Here is a 6000-nt window from a genome sequence, read left to right as displayed (position 1 = left end):
AAGAAACATAATGAGTTATTTTGGTATTCTTTTCACTAAAATGGTTGATAATTGTGGTAGTACTGTATTTACTAAGTATAAATAGAAGGAACAAGAGGACACTGCTTGCCTGCTTCAGTGGGTTTTTGGTTCCATTCCATTAACTCAGGAGGAGGATAAGGTTTGATGGCAATGTATCATCGCATCTAATTCCACTAATAGCAGCAATAGATCAGTTTCTGAAAGACAGTGTGCTGGGTGGGGGAGGGGAAACCTCAGCTGAGTCCTTTTTTATTACTATTATTTGCTTACCACTTTGCTGATAGCCCACTGTGACCTGGCTGGAGCAGATGGCAGCTACTGCAAGGGGGGAGGAATTTCCCCTCCCCATCTCTTAAAGAAATAGAATAAATTGCTGCAAGGAAATTCAAACTGACAAGAATGAGCAGACTTACATAGCTTGTTTGAAAATTGTCATTGCAGCTAAGGAAAAAAAATAGTTTTGTCTATCAGCCAGATGATTTTTTTGCATGGGAAGAAATGCCATCAAAAGGAAATCCAGTTTCCCAGAAATTCATGCACTTGGTTCTAAGAACTCTTCCACTAACCCCACAGCAGCAGTCCATTGCGTTATACATTGTGTAATTTATTTAACCATTGATGATTAGAAAGTGCAATGGTTAGGTTTATACAATACACCCATGATGGCGGACCTGTGACACACCTGCCACAGCTGGCATGCAGAGGGCAAGTGAGCTGTCGCCCCAGCTCCGCTACACTACACCTCCTGCTGGCCAGCTGGTTTTTGGGTCTCTGCCACACATGCGCGGTGTGGTGGTGCGGATGCGGGAGATGCGCATGCATACATGGGGTATCGTGTGAATGCACAGGAGCGGAGCGCACGCAGGGGTCATGAGCGCATGCGCGTGGGCACACGGGGTCGCACATGTAGGGGGCAGGGTGAGGAGGTCTCACATGCATTGCATTATGGGTGTGTGTGCGTGCTTTCGGCACTCGGTGCTGAAAAGATTAGCCATCACTGCAATACACTAATAACCCATAGCTAACAAATTGCAACCCTTAATGCACTAAAGCTGGGTTAATACCAGATACTAAGCTTGTTTGTGGCTTAATGTCTTGTTTGTGAGAACCCAGCTCCTGTGTTCTGATTTAATATGATGAATAAATCTTATCAATTTTAACCCATTCAATATATAATCATGAAATAGAATAGAATTTTTTATTGGCCAAGTGTGATTGGACACACAAGGAATTTGTCTTGGTGCATATGCTCTCAGTGTACATAAAAAGAAAAGATACGTAAGGCATAATTTAGCTCAAAGAACTATGGAAGCCAAGCCAATTAATTAAACCCTAGTGAATTACATAATAGCAATATTGCACTCAGAGAAGATCTGGGTTCAGGAGCTCACAAGGTGATTTTTACCTTGTGAGCTACACAAATGTTTGCCCAAATTTGGCACCATTTGGAACAAATAATCTGTTGGGGCAATACATTCATTTAATGATTGCAATTGTTCCTAATCATGTTCCTTCACCTTTTGATCTCTCTCTTAATTTCTTGCCATAATTTAACATAATTATTTTATTTTCTAATTATTACCTGTCAAATGCAGACCAAGCTATCTCTCTGAGTGGGCTATCTGATGGTCAGATTTTTCCTGCAAAAAATTAACTACTTACACTGTTTATCTTGTAATTAGTCTTGGGTTTGGGGTGTTAATTTTGTATCCAGAGAATTCTCCAAAACTATGAATTGTTTTCATTAATGAAATATTGAAATTCATCAACTCACCTTCAATATTATTCAGTATAATTCCATATTAATTCCATATTCAATAATGAATAAAATTATTGACTTTCATGGTATTGTGGTAGTTAATATTACAATACACCGCCTGTCGAATATTTGAGATTATATTCTATCTCCATGGATTTTGACAATTGATATTTGTTTATCGCTTGAAGCCTTTCCTGCCAACATTATTACAGCAATGATAAATAGTAAGAGAAAGAGTGGGCATCCTTGCCTTGGACATTTGCTGATTTGAAAATCTGTGGAGATTGCTACATAATCTTTATTATTTGCCATTGGTATATGATTCTGTTTTAAACTTGGAACTCTTATCTCATTCAGTATAGCCAACAGGAATTGCCACTGCAAATTATCAAAGGGTTTTTTCCCACACCATAAATGTAGCTTTTTTCCGTTTCCCTCCTGTTCTATTATCTTGATTGTGACCTACTGTTGACTTTGATATTTCTCTTTGGAATGTAGACTGTTTGATCAATCAGTATTATATCTGAAGCACATTTCAACTGAGCAGCTAGTACTGTTATAAAAAAATTGTAATCTACATTCAACTTCTTTCTTTGTAAATCAGACTTATGAATGCTTCTTCCCATGTGGGTGGTATTGTCAGGTGAGAACAAACAAACCCATACTTGAAGGATTCAATTAGCTGTTTTATTGCTCAAGTCTATACACAGGAACCTTCTCAGTCTAAAGGTTTGCACCTGGGTGAGACTAGATAAAGTTCAATGGCATTCAAGGGGGCAGGAGGGGTCAGATTTCTCTCTCTTGTGCCCACATAGGGATTCTAGACTAATTCCCTCTTTGACTCCTCCCCCTGTCTGTGCCTGTCTCTTCCTTTTACAGATATTGCCTTTATTTCTTTAATCTCCTTCATGATGTTCATCAATGGCTCCAAACGTCCTCCTCAAGTTCTTTATAACACTGAGTTTTCAACCCATATGGACCTCATGGTTTTCCTAATTTGATTTGGTTTTTTGTTTCATGGACAGTTATGATTGTACTTAGTGTTTCCATGTATTGATCAATGAATTCTTTGATAACTGACTTTTCAGTATATTTGTTCGTGAAGCTTCATGACTGTTAATTTTTTAAAAAGAATTTAATTCTTTAAAAAAACAAAAACCCTCTGCTAGTTCTACTATTTCCAATCTTGAATGTAGTAGTTTGAATTCTGTCTTTTCCTGTCAGAAAATCCTGACATGAATGCAACAAATAATTGTTCCTAAATAAGTGTAAAATATGAAATGGCACTGTAATCACAAATTCTAATATTCTGTTAGGTGCACAGCATTCTTACAAGGAAAAGTAATGCAGGCTCCTAAACTCAGCACCAAACTGTAAAAGCACCTGTCAGTGAAATATTCATGCCAAGCTCAGGGGAAAGTGAAAGGTATTTTTAAAATTTAATTTGCTACATATTATTTTGGGCTATGAAATGAGAAACTAAGGTTGCATGCACTAATGTTTCCCTAAATAAAAAAGGAGACAATGCACAAGGCTAGAACAGTATAGTGAGTAAAGAAAGATGGTTCTATTGCTATGGTATAAGTTTTAATTTTTGACTGGCAGGTAAGACTTTTAGGCAGTGAACTTTAGATAATCTCCAAATGTTGATGAACTATAGTTCTCAGTATTTCACCCTGTCTATTCTACCTAAGACCGCTGGAAGTTCAGGCATATCTGGAAGCCAATTTACTTGAATAACAAAAATATAGTATCTTCCGTGGTTTAATATGGAATTGACATCTTTTGTTGACTTGAATGGAAGATCGAATTTGGAGTGCAACCACCCCAGGGCTATCCTTTATAGACTACAAAACCTGGATGACCATTAAATAGCAACAAATATTTAATATTTTTTGCATCTTTTTAATGCTATCTAATGTCTGGATTTTTTCTAGCCCAGATCTTGTAGGCACAACTTGTTGCATTCCAGTCCTTTTTAGATTCTCTCTTTTTTTACAGACTTGAACAATGAGTTGATCTAAAATGTTGGCTGCAGCATTATCCTAGACATTAAGCTGTACAACACATTGATTTTACAATGTTCTTGCTACTGCACACATCTTGAATGACCTGAAATTGGGATCAGCAATTGGGATTGGGCAGAGACCTCAAAGAAGCAATTTCATTCAGAAATCAATCAGGTACAAAACAGAACTATCTGCCAGTTTGTCAGGAAAACACCCAAATGTCCTTTGAACACTTGTGGATCCATAAAAGGCCTGTGAAATTTATGCTCAGAATGAATCACTGTTGGTTTTAGTAGCTGCCAAAAGCTGGACATTGTATTTCCCAAAATGATGTCTGCAGAAGGGCCAAGGTAACCAGCTCTGGAAATATCAACTCTGATTCAATCCTAACAAAACTAGATACTTGTGGTTGTTAGGACTGCCTAAGTCTGGGGAATTTCTATGTTTATTTTTGGGTGGAGTTACACTTCCCTTCAAGAGTAGTGTGCGATCTGGGGGTCCTCTTACACTCACAGCCTCCGCTATGAATGAAGAGCAGGTAGCAACTTGGCCAAGAGGGTCTTCATACCATCTGGTGAGTGAGTTGCCCCTCTTCCTGGGCTGAGCAGCTCTTCAGACAGTCACTCATATCATTGCCTCATGTCTTGATTAATTCAATATGCTGTATACAGGGCTGCCCTTGAAGACTAATCAGACGTTTCAACTGGATCAGAATGTAGTGGCACAAGCCATGGAGATGGATGTCAGCCCCACCAAGTAGACCAGACCAGGAAATCTAAGGCTAAAACCCTGTTTATTGAGAGTGGCTATATCAGAATTTTGCATGTCTGATTGCGCTGTGCCTCCTCCTCTTCTTGAATTCTTGTGAATTAGGGAAGCCAGTCTAGTCTTCTTCAGCATATTTTTGTCTGTTGTGGAATAGAATAGAATAGAATAGAATAGAATAGAATAGAATAGAATAGAATAGAATAGAATAGAATAGAATAGAATAGAATAGAATAGAATAGAATAGAATAGAATAGAATAGAATTCTTTATTGGCCAAGTGAGATTGGACACCCAAGGAATTTGTCTTTGGTGCATATGCTCTCAGTATACTATACATAAAAGAAAAAATGAAAGGAAAAAAATACATAAGATACACTTAGTGATATTCATTGATTACTAATAAGCAATCAAATCATACTAGGAAACAACAGAACAATGTAAGTCATAAAAATACAGGCAACATGATCATAAGTGGGATGAGATAGGTAATAGGAAGGATGAGAAGAATAACAGTAATACAGTCTTAGGAAATAGCTTCACAGTGTTGAGGGAATTATTTGTTTAGCAGAATGATGGCATTTGGCAAAAAACTGTTCTTGTGTCTAATTGTTCTGGTGTGCAGTGCCCTATAGCGTCTTTTTGAGGGTAGAAGTTGAAACAGTTTATGTCCAGGATGTGAGGGATCTGTAGATATTTTCACAGCCCTCTTTTTGATTCGTTCAGTATACAGGTCCTCAATGGAAGGCAGGTTGGTAGCAATTTTTTTTTTTTTGCAGTTCTAATTATCCGTTGAAGTCTGTGTCTGTCTTGTTTTGTTGCAGAGCCAAACCAGACAGTTATAGAGGTGCAGATGACAGACTCAATAATTCCTCTGTTGAACTGAATCAGCAGCTCTTTGGACAGCTTTCTGAGTTGGCGCAGAAAGAACATTCTTTATTGTGCTTTTTTGATGATGTTTTTGATGTTAGGTGTCCATTTTAAGTCTTGAGATATGATAGAACCTAGAAACTTGAAGGTCTCTATTGTTGATACAGTGTTGTCTAGTATTGTAAGAGGTGATAGTATAGGAGGCTTTCTCCTAAAATCTACCACCATTTCTACGGTTTTGAGTGTGTTTAGTTCAAGATTGTTCTGGTTGCACCACAAGGCTAGTTGTTCAACCTCCCATCTGTATGCAGATTCGTTGTTGTCTTGAATGAGACCAGTCACTGTATCATCTGCAAACTTCAGTACTTTAACAGAGGGATCTTTTGAGATGCAGTCATTGGTGTATAGAGAAGTGGAGAGAGCACACAGCCCTGGGGGACTCCTGTGCTAATTGTACAGGTTATCTGATGTGATTTTGCCTAGCTTCACTTGTTGCTTCCTGTCTGTTAGGGAGCTTAAGATCCATTTACAAGTGTGGTCAGGTACAACTAGCTGATTTAGGTTAGTTAGAATACCT

This window comes from Pituophis catenifer, unplaced genomic scaffold, assembly GCF_029215685.1.
Source record: "Pituophis catenifer annectens isolate HBS135680 unplaced genomic scaffold, rPitCat1.0.hap2 SCAF_3, whole genome shotgun sequence".
Taxonomy (NCBI): domain Eukaryota; kingdom Metazoa; phylum Chordata; class Lepidosauria; order Squamata; family Colubridae; genus Pituophis; species Pituophis catenifer.
Note: the sequence above shows the minus strand (reverse complement) of the source record.